The 25,800-nt window shown below is 45.4% G+C and overlaps 1 protein-coding gene across 24 annotated transcripts in view; it reads left to right on the top strand.

Moving 5' to 3' along the window:
• Nucleotides 1-25,800, top strand: part of TBL1X (transducin beta like 1 X-linked) — a 232,083-nt gene that overhangs the window by 107,132 nt on the left and 99,151 nt on the right. For 5 of the 24 annotated variants that reach the window (XM_057718999.1, XM_057719010.1, XM_057719002.1 and 2 more), the window contains exon 3: nucleotides 25,075-25,213. The exons of the other annotated variants lie outside the window; for them this stretch is intronic. The gene's annotated coding sequence lies outside the window, so the exon portion shown is untranslated. The remainder of the gene's footprint in view (nucleotides 1-25,074; nucleotides 25,214-25,800) is intronic. 24 annotated transcript variants of the gene reach the window in all.

The following is a 25,800-nucleotide window of genomic DNA, read 5'->3' as shown; positions in this document are numbered from 1 at the left end:
TTGTGGCTTACGGTCTCTAGGGTACAGGCTCAATAGTTGTGGCACACAGGCTTAGTTGCTCCCCAGCATGTGGGATTTTCCTGGATCGGGGATTGAACCGGTGTCCCCTGCATTGGCAGGTGGATTCTTAATCATTGTGCTACCCAGGAAGTCCTACATGTATTTTAAAACTTCACATAACTATGTCTTTAGTATATTTCTTTAAGTATGCTAAACTGGGTCTTTCTTCTCATTTGCACATCACCCACCGTGCCCATCTGAAGGGGTCTTTCCATTGAGTTGACCCCCATCAAGATCGCAAACTGATGCTTGCAGAAAAATTAACCTGCTTGGCTCATGCTCTGAGAGCTCAGTGATGGGTCTAGAGTGTTAGTTTGTTTGTGACTTCAAGTCATGTGGATGTTTCCTACAATGGTGCATCATAACTCATTTGTTAAAAACTAATAGACTTTTTAAAAAGCAATGTTTGGTGTACAGAAATCATTCTTCTTTTTAATTCCAAGTGTTTATTGGCAATAAAATTAGCCCTCAACTTACTTCTATTTACAGTATCATTTTGAAATGGATACTCTAAGAGAACTTTTGTTTATACTCAGGATAAAAATTACATAAAATTAAATGATGATTTGGAACATCCTTCGGATGGATTACTGGCAAGATGCCTCATGGACCAAGCCTTCCTCTTAGGATGTGTTTTTGAGATTGACTTTCTTGCTGCTCTCAGCTGCCTGGATTCCTGCTCACACGCAGATAATCCCTCGAAATTTTAAGTTTTGTACTTTCTCTTGTATAACTCTTCGTCAATGATTGAACTCAAGAGTTCTTTTTAAAAATTTCATTTTTAAAGATTTCCTCTTGGGAGTTTTCTTTCTGAAAAGGATACAAATGGCGCTCACCATTTAAAGTATATATCATGAGCTATTTGTTAATTTCTATATCCATAACATTTAAGAATCATGAGTAATACTAGTATGGGCTCAGAGTATCTCCCCTAAGGTATTTACTGATTACCAAGGAGACAAGAGCAGTGATTTATGGAGAAGACTCTCAGCAGATACCACCACCTGAGCCAAGTTGCTGTGGATGATCTCACCAGGAATAAGGCAAAGTGACATCATGTGTTGCTCTGAGAAGGACACGGGGTCACTTCTATGGTATTTCTGCCCCAAATGAATAACCTGCATCTCATCGAGAGAAGAATTGGACAAACCCAAACGGAGGAGCATTCTACGAAGTTACTTCTCATGCTTGTCCAAAAAGTCTGTCTCTGAATGGCAAGGAAAGAAAGGGTGACTGTCACAGATCAGTGGAAGGGGGGTCCTGGATGGAATTCTGGGACAGAAAAAGGACCTGTGAGTTTGCATGACATCTGTAATTTAGTTAATTGTATTGTGCCCATGTTGATTTCTTTGTTTTGATCATTGCTATGTTTATTTAAGATGTTAACAGGGAAGCTAGGTGAAGTCTATATGGGAACTCTTTACTATTTCTGCAACTTTTTTTTATGTCTAACCTTATTTTAAAATAAAGAGTTTTTTTTCCAAGGAATTATTTTACATATGATTTAATATGATTAAATGTTTTGGTTGCTGTTGCCATAACTTTTCGGCATTTTTGTTTCTTTGTAAAGAACATGCATCAAAATGTATTTTCACGTGAAAATAATCAACCGAGACCTTATTTAGTTTGAACAAAATGTCGTGGAGGTAGGTCTGGTTTTACATTGAAATTCTGAACATTTATATTTATACGTTTTTTAAGGCAGTTCATTTTGTAGTATTCCTCTCCTTGGAAGAAAACCCACCCATGTTCAAAACATAGCATCTTTTAAAGGCATTTGATTTTTAAAGATTTTTTTTTCTTACTTTTGCTTTGCTTATTATGGTAGGGCTCTTCAGGGGTATCCTGAATTTAGCTTTTAAATCAGTGCTGCATATCGTTCCATTTGATCTGTAGTTTCATCCTCAACCTCACTGGAAGGGGCCTCTCCCTCCAGTTCTTAGCAATGTTAAAAGAAACCAGTGAGAAGATGGGGCTGTTTGAGTCTTGATTGGCACATCCCATAGGACAGAGGATACCATTGGGGGCATCCCTCCAGAGACTCAGGGGCTTCCCCCAGTCCAAGTCATGATGGGGTGTGGGGGGCTTGTGGGGAGAGGAGTGATGGAAAAAGTGGGTCAGGGCCAGGAGCGACCCAGCAGGGAAGATCCAGTACAGATCCCAAAGATGGAGCTGGTCCAGCATTTCTTGGGCTCTGCCATCCCAGCTGAGACTCTGCTACGGGGGACCCTTGTCCACTCCATGTGCTCTTGAGCAAAAGCTCCAAGTTTTAAGCCTAAGCTTTGTGCTCTGTCGAAGAATAATATCTTTCCTTTCATGTGAGGATTAAACGCAGTTGTCCATGAAAAGCAATTAGCACAATGCCTGGCCTTTTTAAGGAGACACTAGGCCAATCTGGTGTTATCTTTTGTCATCATTTTGTAGCAGAAGAGGTCACTGAATTGCACAGCCTCCTATCTGCCTTTCTTCACTCAGTTTCCATCCTCTATGTCCCAGTTCACTGCTCTCCCTTGTCCCAGCTGATTTAAACTGTCTCTTACCAGTTGATATATTTAAAAACTAACTTGTTATTCTAGAATGTGTGTATTCATTCAAGGATGACATAGTGACTCATGCTTTGTGCCGTTTATTATAATCAAGTGGTGGGGGTGGGGTGGGGAGTGCAAAGGACCAGCCAGTCATCAGCCATCTTACAGAATGCCAGATGGGGTGCAAAGCTCCGCCCCTTCTGCTAGGAAGGGAGGACCACTGAGCATCCTCCTGCATGATGACAGCTGTGTGGGGCTGTACCTGCCTTCTGGAGGTCGGGGAGGTGACGTCTGAGCCAGCGCACCAGTGATGAAGAGGAGGTTTCTGGAGTCCACAGGAAGGCATCCTTGGCTAAGAGGGCAGCATGTACTCCTAGACCACGTCTAGGAAATGGGGCCTTCGATGCAGCTGGGACCAGGGAAAATGTCCAGGGGACAGGCGCTGGTCCAGAGCATGGCCTGCGAATCAGCCAGCTCGTTTATTAACGAGTGAAACAAAGCCACTTGGTCACCCGAAGAACAGCTTTGATTTTATTTTGGTAATCTACACTGTTGTGAATAGGAATGTAAAACTAAATTGTCCATGGGCAAATGCGTTTCTTAATCATTCATTCCCTTAAACGTCTTTAAATTTTCTTGCCTATTGATGCCATTTTTTCTCTTCTTGCTGACTCCTATTCCTGTCTTCTGCGTCTTTATCTTTCATAATCTTTGCCTTCTTTTTTTTTCTTTTTAATATTTATCTATTTATTCGTTTGCACCAGGTCTTAGTTGCAGTAGCCAGGCTCCTTAGTTGTGGCATGTGAACTCTTACTTGCAGCATGCATGTGAGATCTAGTTCCCTGACCAGGGATCGAACCCAGGCCCCCTGCATTGGGAGCTCGGAGTCTTAACCACAAGACCACCAGGGAAGTCCCAATCTTTGCCTTTTTCTTTTTTTCTTTTTTAAAGATTTATTTATTACTTATTTTATTTTTGATCTTTGTTGCTGCACATGGGCTTTGTCTAGCTGTGGCAAGCAGGGGCTACTCTTTGTTGTGGTGCGGTGGCTTCTCTTGTTGTGCAGCATGAGCTCTAGGCGTGCAAGCTTCAGTAGTTGTGGCATGCAGGCTCTAGGGCATAGGCTCAGTAGTTGTGGCACACGGGCTTAGTTGCTCCTCGGCATGTGGGATCTTCCTGGACCAGGGATGGAACCTGTGTCCCCTGCATTGGCAGGCGGATTCTTAACCACTGTGCCACCAGGGAAGTCCCAATCTTTGGCTTCTTGATGTTCATTATTACCCACCATTGCTCTGCATCCTGGTCCTTCCTTTGCTTCTTCCCATGTGTCCACTCCATTTACTGCCTGAGGCACTGACCTTTCTGCCAAGTGCTAACTATGCAGCATTTTAAAGAAGCGACATCATGTCACAGCTCCTCAGTCACCTTGGTTAATGATAGATCAGGAAATCTTAGCCCTTGGGTCGTATTTCTATAGCAGGTAAAAGAGACTACCTAGTAATTATGAAAACTTTCATGTCCGGTCACATATTCTTTTTTTTTTTTAATTTTTATTTATGTATTTATTCATTTAAAAATTTTATGGCCACGCTGCACAGCGTGTGAGATCTTAGTTCCATCTTATTCCCCAACCAGGGATCGAACCTGTGCCCCCAGCGTTGGAAGCATGCAGTCTTAACCCCTGGACCTCCGGGGAATTCCCTCTTTGTTTTTATTGCGGTAAAATATGCATAACATAATATCATTTTAGCCATTCATAAATGTACAGTTCAGTGGCATTAAATACATTTATAATGTTGTATAACCAACCATCTATACCTACAGCTTTTTCATCTCCCCCTCAACTAACTGAACCTGTGAAAGAATACCTCACCCTTCTCTCTCTCTCCCTGCCTCCAGCCCCTCGTAACCTATTCGACGTCCTGCCTCTCGGAATTTGACTATTGTAGATCCTGCATATATGTAGAATCGTATAATACGTGTCCTTTCATGTCTGGCTTATTTCTCTAGGCACAGTGTTCTCAAGATCCTTCCATGTTGTAGCATATGTCAAAGTGATGGCTGAGTACCATTCCGTCGTCTGGCTGCCTGTCCTTTTACAACAGCAGTCAGGGTGCCAGAGGCCAGAGTGCTCCTGGGCCTTCTCATGGTATTTGTTGTACCATGTGCTTCCCGAGAGAGACATTTCCTCTGAGTTTTCACGTACGTTGCCAGTTTTCACACCTCGCTTCTGGAGATGTGGGTGTGGAGATGTCATACTTTGTCTCTTTGATACTGTGGTAGTGGAATTGCCCCCATCTCACCTAATCAGACCAGATAGACTCCTCCTTCTTTCTTTCTTCCCTCCCTTCCTTCCTGCCTTCCTTCCTTCCTTCCCTCCTTCCTTCCTTCCCCCTTCCCTCCTTCTTCCCTCCCTCCCTCCCTTCCTCCTTTCTCCCCCCCTTATCCCCCCCACCTCCTTTCTCTGTCATTCAACCAGCATTTACTGAGCTTGTACCAAGTTGGGCACCAAGGTGAGCACTGAATATAAACTAGTGAAAGGAGCTGACGGGCACAGGCCCAGTGTCCCGATGGGAGTCTGTAGCTTCTGGATGTACTTGGCTCAACTACATCCTCTTCTCTCTGTCTTTATCTTGCCTTCTTAAGGAATTGTTAGATTTTTTAAATTTCAAATAATGGGATTTAACATCTGTTTCTGTAGATCTCACCCAGTGCCTTTTAAAACTCATGTTTCCTATTTTTTCTTTTACATGAGAACAGCCACATCCATGAAAAAAAAATCAGTTTAAGCATGATTCATCCCCACCATTTGGAACTGATTTCTAAGTAGGATTTTTTCTGGTTCTCGAATCATTGCGATGCAATCTACATAATTCCTCTCTACTTGAGGGGAAAATAAATGTGTATGTCTGGGTTGAGAGGTGGTGGGTGGGCGTCTTTTTGGCTTCTGGGGGTCTGGCACTGCCCCATCCTGGTGTTTACATATCGCTAGAAGATTAGGGCGCATCCAACATGAAGGTGGTGAAGAATTAAGCTGGGATTTTTCCATGTTCTGTATTGTAGAGAAATTGGGCCGATTTTCACGCCTTAAGTGGTGAATAAACAGGAAACATGATGGCAAATGAAGGCTTGGCTACTGCACTAATGAGAGCAAATTCTTCTTCCTGTCTTCATGCATCCCTAAGTCCTGCTTAGTAACTCGAAACAGGCCACACCTCTCTAAAGTCAGTGGATGTCTCTATGGTGAAGGCATTGTACCCGCATGGGCTAGCCTAGCTTCCTGCCCCCACATGCGTGGGAACCCCTCCAGCACCGCGGAGTACATTCATTTACACGCTGCTTGTATTGATACAGTGTCTGGGATGAGGGAATGATGACTGGAAGGATGGAAAGGGCGGCGGATGACAGTGCTCATCTGTTTGGAATGTTGCCTGGGTGGAAGAACACCAGGTGAAGTTCCTTTAGCAGATGGGGACCTCTTGGTACCCCAAGTATCACCCACCTCTACCTGCCACTCAGATCTAGCGCGGGGAAGTGTAAGGCCAGGTGAGGGCCACAAGAACGGCTCTCGTCTGGGGATGGGTCCCCCCCCCCGACCCGTGCCCTTTCAGCTGCTCCCCATCCTGCACCCAGCTTCCTCCCCTCCCGCACCCAGAGCCCTCCATCTCCCTGCCGCACCCTACCCTTCCCCAAGCCCACCCTCTCCCCAGGGCCAGTCTTGTGACCTACGCCGTCTCCATCCCTTCCCCTCCCTCGCCTCCTGGCTGCTCCGCCCCCACCGCTGCTTCCCCTCTCCCATGCCCACGTCCCACCTAGCTCAACCCCAGAACCTGCTGGGCCGCCCCCCACCGTCAATCTGAGACGGGGCCCCCCCCCCCCCAATGCCTTTGAAATGGGATTCGGGAGAGCCGCCATTGGTGCGGTTATTCAAGCAAATGCATTTCTTGGAATAGAGCATCACAAATTAGGGTCCTGGAAGCACCAGAGTGAATGAGAATTATGTTTACAGAGCAAGGTGCTCTCCCAGAGGGAACTTGTTTGAGATTCCTGAGAAAACACCTTAAACCATCTTTCATATCTGTGCATGTGTGACTGTAATAACCTTCTGGGTTCCAGGTATCTTTACTCTAAAAGGAACAGAGCGGTGTGGAGGCACATTTTTAGCAGAAAATAATGTATTCCGGTTCTCAGGGATTCCTAGGTGGTAATTTGATAGCATTGGTATTAATAGTACTCGGTCCTGGGAAAATTTTTCCATGAAAACATTTCCTCTTGTTGCTGCCCCTGCGCCATCCTGGTTTACTCTCTTTCTGGGGTTTTATTATAGGAATTTATCCTTAGCCATCTTTATGGTGCCTTCCTTAGATTGTGGAGGAAGGGGGAGAGATTATTTGGGAGACTGACTTCTTAAGAATCCACAGGAAATGGATTTTAGCCTCAAGGGATCCTTGTAGTGTCTTGTGAGATTAGAGCTTCAGACAAAACGGATTTTTTTTACGGTCACATGCTAGAATCACTATGTAGTACCATGTGGGTTTATTTTATTTTCCTATGTCAGATTATTAGCATATACCTGTATCCTTGGAGGCTTCTCCCCCATCCCCCAAAGTCTCCAGATGCCACAATCTGCATTTCCTCTGTCTGAGGCAGAGCCCTTTAAGCAGCACTCTGAGGTTTCAGAACTTGCATCTTATTCTCACCTCGCTGTCAGCTACCGGAGTGGAGGTGTCACACTTTCAAAGGTCTCCAAAAGCAGAACTACAGTCAAATCAAATAAGTTTCACAATGTTAAGATTTAGACACGTCAAAATAGAACTGAACAGACCGGGCAGGTGCATGCCCTCCCTTTGTGAAGTCTCTCACCGCTGAGATGTTTTCCTTTCGCACCTTTGTATTTGTACAGCTGTGCTTTTCTTTTAATGAGGTTATAGAAATTATGCTTTGAAGGGAGAGTTGCTTTGGCAGCCAAGTGAACGGGGAGAGGGTTTCAGAGCTTTGCAGGAAGGGGGCAAAGCCGTGTCCTGACTCTGCGGTGGGCTGTCCCCTCCACGCTGTAAGATACTTGGTGGTTCTTACTCCCGTCTGACTCTGTCAAAAATGGGGCTCACCCAAGGCCACGGGCGGCTGGGAAATGGTCCAGTGACTCTAGTCATGAAGGTTTTCCCGCCAATAGTAAGGTTATATCACATTTTATTTATATTTGCTGGCGGCGAAGTGGCTTAACAACCTTGCTGATAAGAGGGAACTCATTATTTTGTGTTTGAAATGTAAATACCCTTTTGCCCAAATGTTAATCTTGTTTCACTTTTTCAGTTTAGAGGGTTCATATAATAAGTAATTCCCTTAATAGAGTCACTGATTGCATGGCTCCTGGGAGCCGCGTGTTAGGTCCTGCTTTGCACTGTCTTGCTGGCTTTTAGGAAAAGGTAGACAGACATGAAAGGGAGTCCTTAACCATGGCTCAAATCCCTAGGACATTTTAAGAATTGAAAACCCTTCGTGGAAACAAGCACAGCTTATAAATTGAGGTGCTTTTTCTTCTAAGTGTGCCAGCACCCCAAATGGGTTTGGTCACCAGGCGGAGTTTAAACCAGTGCCAGATTTTCACAGCTGACATCTGGCAACAGGATCCCCCTAGTCGGACTTGTGCTACATTTGAAACAGTTTACCGTGAAAGCGTGCAAAAAGTGTTGGGGGTGTCCTTCCTGAAGTTTTAGGTAATTCTGTTTTAATTTAATTGTTTACATAAAGTCATTCTCCTAAAATTCAGGAGAGCTAAAAATCAAGTACACAGAAACCTTGTGCATGTGGGGTTCTTTCCAGTTTACACTTGGTGACATTTCACCATTCACCTGGGCTCAACAAAATAAGTTATTTTGTAAATAAAATCACAAGGAGACTGTTTCGTCTAATCAGGGAACAGACGGCTGCAGTAGCCACTGGGAGAGTGTTGCAGTTGCAGGCAAACGTGTGGCTTCGTTAGTGAAGAATAGATGTGACGTGTTTAAGGAGTACTTGAACATGTTGAGCTAGAGACGGTTCCTGGTTCCGATGTGACTCCTCTCAAGTTGCTTACAGCTCACAGGGAAGACAAGAAATGTTTATAATTATTTGTCATGCAAGCCAGCCCTCTAAATCTGAGTGTGCATAGGAGACAAGGGTCAGCACATTTGGCCTTTCACCCTAGAATGGCAGTCCCAAGCCAGACCAGTCTTGCCAGCTAGGGGCCGTTTGGCAGGGTCTGGAGACGTGGTCGATTGTCACAACGGGGGGTGAGGGCGCGCCTGGCATCCAGTGGGTGGAGGCCCGGGGTGCCGCTCAGCATCGGACAGCGCCCGGGCCGGACGCCGCCTCCAGGAGTCATAGCCCCCTCGCGTCCCGTCCCCCCACCTCCGCCGGTAGATGCCAGGAGAGCCCGCCCCTCCGCCCCCTCCATTCGGGAGAGCCCACAGTGCCTGCAGACATTGTCCGCCAGCCGCTGCAGGCTTCCGCCCCTGGTTGGGAACCACCCCCCTACCAACTCAGGCTCTGAAGCTGCCCATGGAATGCCCTTCCCTCTCTTTGTGGCCTTTTGAGTTCAGGGGAGTTAAGCGGCCCCTGGGAGACTGGCTTAATATATATAGCGGCAAAAGGAGACGCCCAGGTCCTCATTCCTCATCATCTAGAGCGCCACCCTCCGGCACCGCTCCCGACGTGTGTTGTAGTCTCTGGAAATGCACACGTTAGCATCTCGAAGTACCCTGTCTGGGTTGCATAAATTTTATATTGTTGTAGATGTCTGTTTAAAGTAGTTCACGGAGGCTGGTGGATGTGTGAAGTGCGTGTGCGTGAGACGCGCAGCAGGATGGAAAGTTACCACAGGACTTTCCCGCTGTGAATCCGAGTGTGGACTGGGTCGTTGCCAAGGTGTACAGAACAGTCCGTAATGTGCCCTGAGTTGTCCTGTAGCATGTTTTTTTCTCACCTGAAGCCACACGAGGTGCAGGTGTCCAACCCAAGTAGAGAGAGCTGTGTAATCCTTAAGTGTCTCCTTGCATTTCCCCCAATCCTTTTGGGGACGACCTAGGAATAAGCTGGAGGATCCTGAAGCCCCCACACCATGGTTTCCTTTAACACCAGTCATGCCTGCAGCATCTCATTATAGATATTTGGGTGGAGGCTATACATTTTTGACAACGATTCTCAAACATAAGGAGGAAGTCATAAAGGAGACTGACGGTTAAGGAAGAGACTAAGACCTTAGTGGATAGAAGAGTCAGGGGAAAGCAAGTTAGAGACACAGATTCAGTGCCGATAAAAACGGGGAGAGGTGTTTTAAAAGCTTTAGGCTTGAGGCATATCCACAGCTCTATCTTAGATGAGCTCAGCTGTCGATTTCAGAGAACTGAGGTGCCTCTGCCGCTGGAACCTGTAGAATTCTTTGCCTTTCATTTTCTTTATGAAACTCCGGGAGCATTTTTTCCTCCCAAAGATGTTACTCGGGAACAACAGTGAATGCCTACTCTCTCACGGTTTTCCAGCCCACACACATATTCAGCCACCCACTGGCCAGAATATATCTAAATGCCCAGTCACAGACGCTGATAGAACGCTTTAAAAAAAAAAAAAAAGAAAGAAATGCATGATATGCCCAAAATTTATGGAAAATGTTTAGGTCAAGCAGCCCTTGAGTCAAGTGTGTGTCCTTTAGGAATTGTGCAGGGGCATGGCCCTTGGCCTGGCATGGCCCTTGGCCTGGCCTGGCCCAGCCCCCACGGGTGTTTTACCCAAGCACAAGCCCAAGGAAGTTCTAAAGCCACCCTGGTCCTGTCTTTAAGCAGCGTTCTCCTTCTCTGCATCTGTTGATAACTGTCGCCACTACCAGGGCTTTGTATATCAAAGAGTTAACATCACTGTTGTGGATCAAACTGTATACCCCCCCCCCCAAAAAAAAAAAAGATATGTTGGAGTCCCAACCCCTGGCACCTCGGAATGTGACCTCATTTGGAGACAGGGTCTTACAGAGGTAACCAAGCCAGTGAGGTCATTGGGGGGTAGCCCCTGATCCCGTGTGACTGGTGTTCCTGTAAAAAGAGCAGATTTGGACACAGGCGCATGTGAACATGAAGATGCCCGTCTGCAAGCCCAGGAGAAAGGCCTGGAACAGATTTTCCCTCCTGGCCCTCAGATGGAACCAACCCTGCCAACTGCTTGATCTCGGACTTCCGGACTCCAGAACAGTGAGGGAGTACGTTTCTGTTTAGCCACCCAGCTTGTGGTCCTTTGTTATGGTAGTCCTATGAAACAAAAACCCTGTTCCTCCTGTGAAACTAGTACATTGGTGCTAGTCTTTCCATATACTTCAGTCCATGAAATGAATCTGGGACTTGTATGAGGAAAAGGAACATTGTAATGAGGTTATCTTGATTCCCTCTGCAAAGGCCATATTTCCAAACAGGCTAACATTCTGAGGTACTGGGGCTTAGGACTTCACTACATCTTTTGGGAGAAATGTAAGTCAACCCAGAACACCATGAATTAGAAGGCTCTGTTGTGTCCTCCTGCATGCTGCCGTCTGGTTGGGCAGAACTCCCCGGCTGGAGTTGGTGGGAGGGTCTTTCTCAGTGGGGTAGGGTCATTGCAGTGAGGAGAGGGACACAGAGCAGATGGATTCTCTTGTCAGAGGCTGTGAACCGTGAACCTGTGAGTTTTTATGGAGAGTTAAGTGGATTGTTTTCAGAAGTGTTCTCTTGGAAGCCTCTAGACTTCTCATCTTCATCCTCCCCCATTTTGTTGAATGGCTCTGGCTGCATTACTACTTCCAGTGCAGCTGATTCAGTGACTTGTTTATAATTCAAAATTTACTCTTGGATATAGGTCTCCCCAAAGCTATAAAAAAATAAAAAATAAAAAAAGGACACCCATGAATATGTTACACATTTTGTCCATAGATAAGAGTATTTGATCCACAAGCAATATCTGGATTGGAAAGTAAAATACATCATATATTGGAATACAAGAAAGAGAGGGGTTTTTTGGTTCTCTTTATTGTTGTCATTTTAGATGTAGCAATGACACCAGTTGATAGTGGGTGGCCAAGCTTAAAATCTTCCATGAATAAACTGAGGGGAGGGTGCAGAAGGATTCACACTGGAAAAAAAAATAAATGTCTGCATCACGTAATGGACGATGTCTGAGCACTCACAGACATTAGAGGTGGAAGACAAGCAGAGCCACTGACAAGTACCGAGGTTTTTACTGGGCCAGAGCTGGATGTGAGTTTCCAGAGTACTACAGTTTATACCATCAGGCAGGCTACCCATAGGAAGCTCTTAATTAGATTTGGAATTGAGACCTACCCCCAACTGGGGCTCCCTGGTGGGAAAAGGAAGGATAAAACTCTCCTGGGTTCACAGGAAAGCAGTAGGTGTTATGAAAAATTTAAATGTGTGTCTTCCTACCAGCCTCTGGTTGCTAGAAGCTAATTTGGTCTTGGTGAGGATGAGGAATTAGAAGATGGTGCCCAGTTTTCCTGCACCACGTTGGAGCACAGTGGCACTTTGGCAGTGAAGTATTGAAGTAGCTACCAGTCAGTGGTTCCTTTAATTAAAGATTGTGAACATTGGACTTCTGGGGTATTACTGAAACGTCCACTTTGGGGGGGATCTTTATAGAAGGAGGAGGTGCTCGCCTCTCGGACTGTCAATCATATGTGAACCCCACAGAAGCACTGGAGAGAGAGTGGGAGAACTGGTGAGAACGCTTGTTCGGTCTGTGGTTCTCTGCTGTCATTGGTTGTATTAAGCCCACATCCGTGATGGGAAATCAGTCTTTGGCACTGCTGTGTCTCTCTCGATTGGATCAGTAAAGCTCCCCAGGTCTTCATTTGCTTTTAACTGCCTATGATGGAAACCCAGCAGGACGTCACAGCTTGGAAAAAGTACCGGAGAGCATCATTCCTTTGTAATAGAGAAGTATACTCACCTTTCCACTCGGATAACATCGATGAGCATTTCTGACCCCAGTTGAAAATAACTTGTTGACAGGTACTTGAGTTGTAAAATCAAAGAGGCCCAGAAGCCTGCCTATGTTGTTCCCAGCTCCATGGAAAGCCATCCTTTTTCCTGTAGTGTTCTCCTAATGTTTGTTGTATCTGAGTTTAATTCAGTGCAGCCAGTACTTGCTGAGTATCTCGTGTGGATCAGGTGCTGTGTTGGACATGGGAGGTATACTGATAAATAAAACTTCATTTTTTATCATCCGATTGGATAGGACAGGCCTGAACGTGGCCAGACCCCTCAGTAACATGGGAACAGAGAGACAGATCTTTTTTTCTTGGTAGGAGGGAACAAATCGGTCAGGGCACGTGGACTGAGTTATAGGCGCTCAGGGGACCGCTGGAGAGTTTGTTGAATGGAGAGTGATGTAATTCACGAAGCAGCGTGTTTTAGGGGGTTACCTTTGGCAGCGGTGGGGTCCAAGTCTTGAGGCGAGCAAATCAGTGACAGACTGTGTGACAGAAATCCAGGGGGAATTCAGGGCCTGGAGGACGGCACTCCCGCGCCCACCATCGGCCTTCACCAACTAATCTCTGTGCGCACAGTTGGACCAGTGTGAACGTCTGGCTCAAACAGTGCTGGGATTCTCGTGGCCACGTGTGAGCTCCGTGGAGTTTTCAGAAAGGGGGTGTGGGTGAGGGCTGGCCTCTCCTAGAGGATGTGCTCCTCGGTTGGGTACACGTATAGGGTATTTTATCCCTTGAATTGCAAAGGTTGGTGACAGCTGTCCAGCTCTGGACAGAACTTGCTTCTGGAAGCGAGTAGCAGACACAGACCCATCCACTCCCCCTAAAAGTGTGACATGGAGATCGAGATCGTGGAAGGAAATAAGGCAGTGCGATGTCTTCATCTGCAACCCCCATTTCATGCTCTGGAATCCCGGTTCGCCATTCATTCTCCTTCGGGCCCCTCTCCCACTCTCTGACGGGGGTGGTGAGGGGCTGCAGGGTCTCGGGTGGGCAGGAGGAGAGCCCAGGGAGCCGTGCACAGGCATTGCAGCCCTGGCCCACTGCTGTGCGCTCGAGTGAGACAGGAGTGCTGGTCGTGTCCACAGGAAGTCAAGGGCGTGATCACCCGTGATTGCGTTTTCCTTCTTTTCATCATCACATGCAAATGCTGCCTTTTTGAGAGAGATGGCTATGAGCGCGTCCGTGTCCTGTGCTGTGTGTGTAGTTCTCATCTGTAGTACCATCTGGAATGTCTCATAATACTCTTAAAGCTCAGTGAGGTGACTTCAAGGCTATGAAGGATACAATTAATGATCATTAGGGGTACGTTGACTTCAAGTTCCTTTCCTTCTCTTATAGACTGGGAGCGCTAGCATCTCAGCTTGTCTCACCATCCCAGTTTTCTGGTTTCCTGACCAAGGCAAATTGTATCCCTTACAAGCCCTCCCTTTTGGTTCTAAGAATTCCTGGCTCCGAGAGCTTTGTCCTGATATAGAGTCAACAACAGTAACTGGTCCTGGGTTCAGAGCTCATCTGCTTTAAAATATTTGTTGTTGGTTTTGTTTTTGTTTTGTTTTTAATATTTATTTACTTATTTATTTGGCTGCGTCGGGTCTTAGTTGCAGCATGCGGGATCTTTTGTTGTGGTGCACAGGCTTCTCTCTAGTTGTGGCTTGTGGGCCCCAGGGCACACAGGCTTAGTAGTTGTGGCACATGGACTCTCTAGCTGTGGCGCACAGGCTCTAGAGCAGATGGGCTTAGTTGCCCCAAGGCATGTGGGGTCTTAGTTCCCCAACCAGGGATTGAGGCCCCTGCCTTGGAAGGCAGATTCTTAACCACTGTATCACCAGGGAAGACCCAAAATATATAGCTTTGAAGTTGAATGTTAACACATACTTTTTAAGTGGTAGCTGACTAATTAAAGTCAAGAGGTGTTTTCTTTCACACCAAATGGATGACAAGTACTGGGGAGAGCTGAGTAAAATTTCTTCATTTTTCTCATATATATACTCATTGAATTTAAATTCCTATAAGATATATGCTGTTTAATAAATGGTAATAGACCGTGGTTTTTTTCACTTTTATAAGTGTCACGAAAGCCTCAATGGTGTTGTCCCTTGTATTTTCTGTTAAGTGGTCCTGGTTGACTGAGCACGGAATAACAGAATCCAAAAATTCGAAAAGCAGACTTAGTTCTCTTTTTTTTCAACTTTCATTGGAGTATAGTTGATTTACAATGTTATGTTAGTTTCAGGTGTACAGCAAAGTGAATCAGTTACACATATACATATATCCATTCTTTTTCAGATTCTTTTCCCATATAGGCCATTACAGAGTATAGAGTACCGTTCCCTGTGCTGTACAGTAGGTCCTTATTAGTTATCTGTTTTATATATAGTAGTGTATACATGTCACTCCCAATCTCTCAGTTTATCCCTTCCCCCCGATGCCCTGATAACCATAAGTTTGTTTTCTGCATCCATGACTACTTCTGTTTTGTAAATAAGTTCATTCGTACCTTTTATTTTTTTTTAAGATTCCACATGTGAGCGATGTCATATGATATTTGTCTTTCTGTGTCTGACTAACTTCACTCAGTGTGACAATCTCTGGGTCCATGCATGTTGCTGCGAATGGCATTATTTTGTTCTTTTTCATGGATGAGTAAGCATACATAGTTAGTTCTTGATCACATATAGAACTGTTTGTCGTTAATCCACGTGGAGTCGGCGTTCTTGTCAGTCCTGGTAAACCAGAAGCATGAGTCGTTGACTGGTGTACCGGAGGACTCCTAGAGTAAGTGAAGATCCCTTTACTTTTCAGACCTCCTAAAAGGTGAGAATAAAAGAGGGTGAATAAGTGCACACACAGATATGAGCTGATTTCTGCCCTTCTCAAGAAGCCTATATTTCTCCTTTAAGAGAAACCATTTCACAATTTTTAATTAATTCTTCACGAGGACTCATTACTGGGAGGACTGGAGAGAGAGCTCATTATGGTGATGGCTTCTCATCTGTTCTGTGGTTTGATGTCACAGACCCTGGGGGCCTGGCTAAGCTGTACTTCCAGGGTCTCTTTTATTGATCTGAAACCCACACACCACCCTGGTTCTTAGAATAATTATCTAGTGATGTGAAACACAGAAAAAATTGTGCTGTTTTGAAAGATCTGCAAATGCATACATGGACATGCATGTAGGTACCAGTCATATAAACAAACATGCTTTCCTATATCCGTTTGCGAGCAGCACATGTTGTGAGCCCGGAAACATCAGCTTGGTAACTTGGGATCTTGTATATCGCCCCTCTCCATTCCCACCCGAGCCCCAGGTTCCTCCCAGGACGTGGAGGCATGGGTGACTGTGGCTGAGCAGAGCAACCCCCTGGGCGAGGATGGGCTGAAGTCCCAGCCCAGGGCCAGAGCCCATCAGAGGGACCTTTTCCTTACACAGGGATTCTCTGAAAGACTGTGAAGGAAGCCCTTTTTTTTTTTTTTAAAGAGATAAATGTCTTTTATTATGAAAATTGCTGTTACATTACAGCCAACATTCCAAAACAGTATTTTAATAAACACTTGCCTTGATTATAAAGCAGAAACGATGATTCTCAGTGGTTGTATTGGTTTCCTAGAGCCGCCTTAACGAAAGTAGCACAAACTTAGAACAACAGAAATCGATTCTCTCACAGATGCGGAGGCCAGAAGTCCCAGGTCAAGATGTCACCAGGGCGGCCCTCCTCTGAAGGCTCTGGGGAGGCTCCTTCCTTGGTTTACAGTGTTTCTGGCAGTCCTTACATTCCTAGACATGTAGACATGTCACTCCAGTCTCTGCCTTCTCTGTGTGTGTCTCTGTCTTCATGTGACCATCTTCTTATAAGGACAGCAGTCATATTGGATTAAGGGCCCACCCTCCTCTGCTGTGACCTTATCAGGTGAATTCTGTGCGTATGTGTCATTGGATGTATTTTCTTTCTCTTGTTTATTTTTAATGACATAATTGACCTACGACACTGTGTTAATTCCAGGTACCTGACACAGTGCTTCAGTATGTCTGTACATTACTGAATGAACACCGCAGTAAGTCTCATTACCATCTCTCACCATACGAGGGTATCACACCGTTACTGACCGCATTCCCTGTGCGCCACATTTCATCCCCGTGGTGCATTTGTTTTATAGCTGGAAGTCTGTACTTCTTAAGCTCTCTCACCTACTTCACTCACCCCCCCATCCCCTCCCCTCCACCAGCTACCTGTTTCTGTGAGTCTGTTTCTGTCTTGTTGCATTTGTTCATTTGTTTTGTTTTTTAGATTCCACATATAAGTGAAAACATGCGGTTTTTCTCTTTGACTTATGTCAGTTAGCATAATACCCTCCAGGTTCATCCATGTTGTCACAAATGGCAAGACTTCATTCCTTTCTGTGGCTGAGCAGTATTCCTCTGTGTGTGTGTGTGGGGGGGGGGGCATTTTCTTTGTCCATTCATCTGTTGATGAACACTTAGGTTGCTTCCACATCTTGGCTATTGTAAAAAGTGCTACATTGAACATAGGGGTTCATTCAAACACTTCAAATTAGCGTTTTTGTTTTCTTAAGGAAAATACCTAGAAGTGGAATTGCTAGATCATGTGGTAACTCTATTTTTAATTTTTTAATAAATTTATTTGTTTGTTTGTTTGTTTGTTTGTTGCTTTGGGTCTTTGTTGCTGCATGGGCTTTCCCTACTTGTGGAGAGCGGGGGCTACCTCTTCATTGTGATGCACGGGCTTCTCATTGCGGTGGCTTTTTTTTTTTCTTGTTGCGAATCACAGGCTCTAGGCACACGGGCTTCAGTAGTTGTGGCACACAGGCTCAGTAGTCGTGACTCTCGGGCTCTAGAGCACAGGCTCAGTAGTTGTGGAGCACGGGCTTAGTTGCTCCGCAGCATGTGGGATCTTCCTGGACCAGGGCTCGAACGTGTGTCCCCTGCATTGGCAGGCAGATTCTTCTTAACCAGTGCGCCACCAGGGAAGCCCACTATTTTTTATTTTTTGAGGAACCTCCATACTGTCTTCCACAGTGGCTGCACCAGTTTACATTCCTGTCATCACTGTGTAAGGGTCCCCTTTTCTCCATATCCTTGCTAACACTTGTTATTTGTTGTGTTTTTAGTGATGGCCCTACTGACAGCTGTGAGGAGATATCTCGTGGTTTTGATTTGCATTTAATCTTTCTTTTTAAGGTTTATTATTTATTTTTGGCTGCATAGGGTCTGCGTTGCTGTGTGTGGGCTTTCTCTAGTTGTGGCGAATGGGGGCTACTGTTTGTCACTGTGCGTGGGCTTCTCATTGTGGTGGTTTCTCTTGTTGCAGAGCACGGGCTCTAGGCGTGTGGGCTTCAGTAGTTGTGGTGCGTGGGCTCAGTAGTTATGGCTCTCGGGGCTCTAGAGCATAGGCTCAGTAGTTGTGGTGCACAGGCTTAGTTGCTCCTCGGCATGTGGGATCTTCCCGGACCAGGGATCGAATCCAAGTCCCCAGCATTGGCTGGCAGATTCTCAACCACTGCACCACCAGGGAAGTCCCTGCATTTACTCTTAATGAATTCTATTTGCAACAAACCTATTTCAGAATAAGGTCACATTCTGAGGTTTGGGGGCTTGGGACCACCACATATCTTTTTTAGGGGACCCAGTTCAGCCTATAGTAGTGGCAGTTCACCACCCCACCCCAGCCTTCTTCTTCCAGACCCCCCTCCACCCCCAGAGTCCTGAGGTGGCCACCTGGCCATGCATGACTCACGGCCATGGCCATTTACAGGTCAGCTGAAGATATCCGAACAGTTATAAATCTTTGTCTTCAATCATATGAACGAGTCAGTACAGTAGAGCCGCAGGTGCAGTGATCCGCCACCAAGCAGTCCTGGTGCCCAGGGGCACGTACAAGCAGGGCGGGCAGTAGCCTCCGCTGGAGCTGGAATTGCCCGGGTGGACGATTTTATTTCGTGGCTTTTCTGCTGAAGGTGTGCAGGCTCTCATGGCCTCTCCCTCAGGAGGTGTTTCGTGTACTGCAGCTCACAGAAATGTGGGAAGGCTTTGCTGACACGTGAAGCACATAGCCCGTTCTGGTCACATGTAAGCGGCAGCAGTGTGCTTCCTCTCAAGACTGGACGGGAGGGATGCTGCCCACGAGGATGGGTTCAGGGCACGATGTGCACTTTGGGCCCACTTGCCTAGTCCCTGGAATATTCAGTGATTCAGCCATGTGACATTGACACTGCGAGGCCCCCAGTGCCGGGGGGAAGCCCCAGAGCCTGGTGGTCCTGCGTGCAGCCCCTTCCTCTTCTCACCAGAGGTGCTCAGGGATAGAAGCAGCTGTGCCCTTGGGTGTTCTCGGTGCCTAGAATCACAAGGCCCGTCTGTGGAGTCTCGTCCAGTTTCCCCTGAAAGGAATTATACTGTGGACAAGTCATTGTGCCGAGTTAGACATCGTTCAAGACTCAGGCTCTTTTCAGGGAAACGTGTTAAACAAGCAACACATCTGCTCAGAAATGCTCCACGTTTGAAAGTCTCAGAGTGCGGTAGGTAAAACCTTGACCTTGGATTTGCCTCTCTCAGCGGCCATGGCTTCGGATGGGAAACAGGAGGTCACCTGGGTGTCCCGTCACCATGTTCACCACTTGGAGACGGACGTGGGGCCTTGGAGGATCCGCTTCCAGGAGCGGTTTGGACAGCAGGGAATCTCACATCGTAATTACAGCCCCCCAGCCAGAACCAGCTTCATAATCAGAGTCCCAATTAGAGCATGTGCACATCCATCGCTTCTGTTCATTCTGGGCACTGATGTCAGACTCCTGAGAAAGCCAACCAAACAGAAACGGGAATTTTACATTGGAGGAAGATAATCTAAATCCTGTTACATAGTATAAGTAGTTTAGAGCCACAACGGAGACTCCTTATTTCAGGTAGATCTGCTGTTTCATGATGATGCAAAATGCAGCACGGCTTCTCAAGTCTTTACGTCAAGAATTTGCTAAAATAAGTCAGGCAAGTTTAGGATTTACCTCATAGTGAATCAAAAATTTTAAGCAGGAACTTTTCTTCTGATCTAATGAAAAATGCCACTTGTACCATTTGGACATAGAAATGTCTAGCTGAGGAGAGCAAGTGATTAGCTAGGCATTCAGGGGTAAAAATATCTGGTTACTAAGGGCACATGAATCTGGGAGGTAAATGATTTACCCAGTAGATCCAGATTTTACTAAAAGAGACCTATTTGATGGCAGCAAGATAGATCCATCTAGTATGCTGGGTCTTCGTTTCTGTTTGTTTATATGCTTGGTTTAAGGTAAACAAATGGAATTAAAATAATAATTGGCTTGGAGGAGGTGGCGGGGAAGCGGACGATGGGATTAATTTCCATGCTATTGTTCTTTCATGTCCACTAAGGCACTCTAGTTTCAGGCCCTGTATTAGTTATCTGTTGGTTTGTAACAAATTACCCCAGTGCTCAACAGCTGAAAACCACAGACATTTATTATTTCACAGTGCCTCTGAGACTAGGAATCCAAGCACAGATTAGCTGGAATGTTGTGGCTCCAGGTGTCTCATGAGTTGTAGTCAACACGTTGTCCTGGGCTGCAGTATTTTTTGTCTTGTTTTTGTTTTTGTTATACATTTTTATTGGAGTGTAGTTGATTTACAGTGTTGTGTTAGTTTCCAGTGTACAGCAAAGTGAATCAGCTATACATTTACATATATCCAGTCTTTTTTAGATGCGTTTCCCGTATAGGTCATTACAGAGCACTGAGTAGAGTTTCCTGTGCTATAAAGTACGTTCTTATTAGTTGTCTATTTTATATATAGTAGTGTATGTATGTCAGTCCCAGTCTCCCAATTTATCCCTCCCCCCTTCCCCTCCTAATAACGGTAGGTTTGTTTTCTACATCTGTGACTCTATTTCTGTTTTGTAAATATGTTCATTTGTATCATTTTTTACAAGTGATATCAAAGGTATTTGTCTTTCCTCTGTCTGGCTTACTTCACTTAGTATGATCATCTCCAGGTCCATCTATGTTGCTGCAAATGGCATTATTTTGTTCTTTTTTATGGCTGAGTAATATTCTATTGTATATATGTATCACATTTTCTTTATCCATTCCTCTGTCTTGGATAGGTTGTTTCCATATCTTGCTATTGTAAATAGTACTGCAGTGAACATTGGGATGCATGTATCTTTTCCAATTATGGTTTTCTCTGGATATATGACTAGGAGTGGGATTGCAGGATCATATAACAACTGTATCTTTAGTTGTTTAAGGAAGCTCCATATTGTACTCCATAGTGGCTGTACAATTTACATTCCCATCAACAGTGTAGGAGGGCTCCCTTTTCTCCACACCCTCTCCAGTATATATCATTTGTAGACTTTTTAAAAATTTATTTATTTTATTTATTCATTGGATGCATTGGGTCTTCATTGCTGCACACGGGCTTTCTCTAGCTGCGGCAAGTAGCGAGCCGGGGCTACTCTTCATTGTGGTGCTCAGGCTCCTTATTGCGGTGGCTTCTCTTATTGTGGAGCATGGGCTCTAGGTGCACAGGCTTCAGTAGTTGCAGCACATGGGCTCAATAGTTGTGCCTCGTGGGCTCTAGAGCACAGGCTCAGTAGTTGTGGCACATGGGCTTAATTGCTCCGAGACATGTGGGAATCTTCTTGGAGCAGGGACTGAACCTGTGTCCCCTGCACTGGCAGGCAGATTGTTAACCACTGCGCCACCTAGGAAGTCCCTATATTGTTTGCAGACTTTTCGATGATGTCCATTCTGACTGATGTGAGGTGATACCTCGCAGTTTTTGTTTTGCATTTCTCTAATAATTAGTGATGTTGAGCATCTTTGCATGTGCTTTTTGGCCATCTGGATGTCTTTGTCTATTTAGATCTATTTAGATCTTCCGTGCATTTTTTGATTGGGTTTCTGTTTTTTTGATATTGAGCTACATGAGCTGTTTGTATATTCTGGAGATTAATCCCTTGTCGGTTGTCTGAGCTGCAGTCTTTGGAGCGTAGTCCTGGGCTGCAGGATCAACCCCAAGCTCATTCAGGAACGTGGCATTTGGTGGGAGGCTCCAGTTCCTCACCTCTCTGTAGGGCTGCCCGTGACCTGGCTTCCCCAGAGTGCATGATCTGTGTGAGTGTGAGAGAGACTGAGATAGGGAGAGGGGAAGAGAGCATGGGAGAAGAAGATAGAGTAAGAAAGTGTTAGAAGCCACATCCTTTCATGACCTAATCTCAGAGCTGACGTGCCATTACTTCTGCAATATTCTGTTGGTCACAGAGACCAGTCCTGGTCAGTGGGGGTCAGGGCTGTTCCAGGGTTCAAACACCAGGCAGTGGGGCTCCTTGGGCACCATCTGAGAGGCTGCCAACCACAGCCCTCTTATTTTTGACACCTGTAAATTGGTGTCTTGGTTAGAGAATTACTCATTTGAGTACACAGTCAACTATCAGAAAATGTTCTTTAACCACATCCATGCCCTAACCTTTGGAGCTATTAAAATGTACACATGAAGACTCTCACTTTACTACATAGTTAAATTAAAATTATGTACCTATTTTGTGCTCTAAATTGTATTCTTGGATAAAAAAGTTTCCCTCCCATGAAATGGAAACATCTGTTGAGCCCCTAGTGGATGTGCCCCGTCAGCTTCCATCTCCTGCATAAATTCACGTCAGTCTTCCAGTTCCTGTCAGAATCGCTGCTGCCCCTCTGCGTGCGCCTTCTGCCTCAAGACGTGTAGGAACTGTTGACCTTGCCTTTTCCAAATAATGAAATAATTGAATAACCCTTTTTTATTGTCTTCTATGCAGAGTTAATGGGGGAAAATGAATGAGAATTTCTTCTGAGCTCTTACTCATGATTTCAGAGATGATACATCTTTATTGAAGTTCACTCTCATAGCACGAAAATCGTTCATTCATTCAGCAGGTACTGATGGAACACCTCTGTGTGCCAGGCATCAGTGAAGCCCTGGAGTTTGCACTGTAAAGGTGCAGAGGTAGAGTGTAAGGGCAAACAACCTTTTAACAGTAACGTGAGGCATATCAGATGTAAAGAAATGAACCTGGTGGGTAGGAATTTCCTTTTGTGAATTCTGGATACTCAGGTTGACTTAATGGATGTTTCGCAGAATCCCAAGATTTGAGATTCTCTTGGTAGCACACGTGTTTTCTAAATGACAGCTGCAGTGCAGAGAGAGGAGTGGCTTTCCTGAAAAGAGAACCAGAGCTGGCGCGAGGTGGGCCCTAAGGGTCTGACCCCAAAAGCAGCATTGGCCCTGAGCCAGGCCGGCTCTGTCAGCACTTGCAGGGTTCATTTCTGTAACTTCTGGTGCTGCATTGGAAGCAATTAACCTGCCCTAAATGTTGCCGGTCGCTTTGGCACGAGCTTGGGGATGCCAGTGTTTCCACCTTTAAAGCTTGTGGCCCTCACCCCTGACACCCAGGGCCTGGCCAGTATCCCCCTTCTTGCTTTAATTTTTCCCGGATGGACTCTCATCTGACCTGCTTTTCAAGCCCAGCGAAGGCGGATAGCCAAAAATTCCTAAGGGGGGAGGAAGCTAAAAGTATTGATGAAAGAAAACGGCATTTTGAATGGTGGAAGTGCAGCTTGATAGGATTGTGTGTGTGTTTCCTCCAGGGTTGCCAAGGCTAATGATCGGTGATGTGTTGAAGATTTGCAGTGAGGCAGGCTCATAACTATGAAAGAATTATTGGTGGTTTAGCCACAGTAACAGCTGTTGACCCAGATGGGGTTGGTTTATGAATCTATTTATGTGTGCCAGTTTTCTGCCCAGGGAAGTGAGCCACTATGTAGATGGCAGGTACCACTGCTTCTGTGCTGGTTTCTTTTGTAGTTGAGCCATCTTAGGTGGAGGACTGAGACCCTTCTCTGGGCAGTTCATCAGAAAGCACTGGGTAAATCAAGGACCCGTAAGAAATGAAACACATATACGTGGTTTTTAAGAAAACTTATTAACTGTGTTTCAGACTTTTTTTGGATTTACCCTTTTTCCCATTAATCTCCTTTTTCTATCCCAGGATCCCATCCAGGACACCACATTGAATTCAGTTATCCTGTGTCCATCTTTCCTTTGGACTGTAACAGTGTCTCAAACTTCTCGTTTTTTTGTGGCTCTTATTGTTTTGAGCCATGAGTTTTGTAGAATGTCCTTCACTGTGGGTTTGGCTGATGTGTTTCACATGATTAGACTGGAGTTATGAGTTTTGGGAATGAAGACTGCAGAGCTCGAGCACCCTCTCATCACATCACATCAAGGGTGTGGACTCTCAACGTGACTTATCTTCGATGAGCTCAAATTGACCTCTGCTTAAGGTCGAGTGTTGCTGGGTTTCTTCACTATCGAGTTACTGCTTTTCCCTTTCTTTCTGTACACTATTCTGGCAAAGCCCGTCCTCAGTAGTGTAGGGGGAGCAAGTTAAGCTTCACCTCCTTAAGTTAAACTTTCTTTTTTTTTTTTAAGTTTATTTTTTTGGCTGCATTGGCTCTTCATTGCCGCACGCAGGCTTTCTCTAGTTGTGGCGAGCATGGGCTACTTTTTGTTGCGGTGCACAGGCTTCTCAGTGCGGTGGCTTCACTTGCTGTGCAGCACGGGCTCTAGGCACCAGGGCTTCAGTAGTTGCAGCACTTGGGCTTCAGTAGTTGTGGCGCATGGGCTTAGTTGCTCTGCGGCGTGTGGGATCTTCCTGGACCAGGGATCGAACCTGTGTCCCCTGCGTTGGCAGCCAGACTCTCAACCACTGCGCCACCAGGGAAGTCTCTGAGTTAAACTATTTAAGTGCAGGTTTATTCAGCCATCACTTGATAGAAGGTAATAGAGCCTTTTCTTGGAACGTGGATCCAATAATTCTAGTTTGGGGTCCATTTTCATTATAAACTGTACCCTTGATGCACCCTCTACAGTTTGCAGTGTTGATTTCTTTAAAATGGAGTGGGACTTGAAGGATATTTTTGAGAGCATCTCAGTGCAGAATCCATCTGCAGATTTACTGCCTTTTCCTAGATCTCTGTTGTCCACCCTGCCAGCATTTCCATGATACCTTTTTGTTTGATGATCTGTCTATAACAAAGCATCCAAAGTAGTTTTGGTAGGAAAAAAAAAAAAGATTGTACTCCTAGCTCATTAGTTTATATAATGTTTAATTACTTTTCATAAATGCAGTAAGAAGCCCCACTGGCATAAGCAGGTTTGGGACCCAAAGACACTGTGGGTTATGAAGCACCCAGGTACCTGGCTGGGGTGGAAAGGCCTGGCCCGCTGGAAAGGAAGGAGGCCCCAGCGCAGTGAGCTCTGGCGCCCGTGGACAGCTGTCAGCACGTCCGCACAATAGACAGCCCTGGTTAATTCAGTGAGAAGGTCAAGTGGAGGCCTTGTTAAGAAACCTTCTCCTCTACGTATTTTTAGAAGCAGCAAATATCAACCATAAATATTTAATGTTGTGTTTATAGACTTTGGCATCATAAAACTTCAAAAAGGTGACTCAGAGGAGGTTGGTGAGCGTGTACCTCGAGGAGAAAAGAATTTCCCCAGCACACCACACTGTATAAGGAAAACCATCACTGGCGTTCTTAGAAAAGAAGTAAATAGGTAAACAGCTATCTTATTTGTCTTATTCATACTCCCCAGATGAGGAATTAGTTACTATTCCTTGCTAGCCAGGGTTTTCGTAACTCTTTTCTGATTTTAAAAATAACGTGCTGCCTGTAATGAGCAATTTGAAAAAAGCGAATGAAGTCCAGAAAGGAAATAGACACCTCTCAACCCACCCGTGGCAGTTCCCCATCAGTGTTTTGGTATATTTTCTTCCAGATGTCTGTATTCATGACTGTGTAACATAATGTATGTTCAGCTTTGTAATACAGCTCTTCCACTTAACCTTACAGAGTAAGCGTTCGATCATTGCTGACATTTATTGAAAATGTTTTCATGCATCTATCCCATCAAGTGCATGTACTGTAATTGATTTAACACATGTTGTTGGAGATTTAGATTGCTTCCAATTTTTGCTTTAGGATAGATTGCTGGATATAGAGCTGTAGGGCTCTTGAGACTGATTACCAAATTGCTTTCCTGAAGGGTTGTGCCAGTTGTATAGCATTGCCAGGTGGTGGGGGTGGGGAGCCGGCCTCTCAGGCAGCTCATGAGATTGTGGTCAACTGAGCCGGGAAAGCAGG

Source organism: Hippopotamus amphibius, chromosome X, assembly GCF_030028045.1.
Source record: "Hippopotamus amphibius kiboko isolate mHipAmp2 chromosome X, mHipAmp2.hap2, whole genome shotgun sequence".
In the NCBI taxonomy this organism is placed as follows: domain Eukaryota; kingdom Metazoa; phylum Chordata; class Mammalia; order Artiodactyla; family Hippopotamidae; genus Hippopotamus; species Hippopotamus amphibius.
Note: the sequence above shows the minus strand (reverse complement) of the source record. Positions and strands in the feature narration are given on the sequence as shown.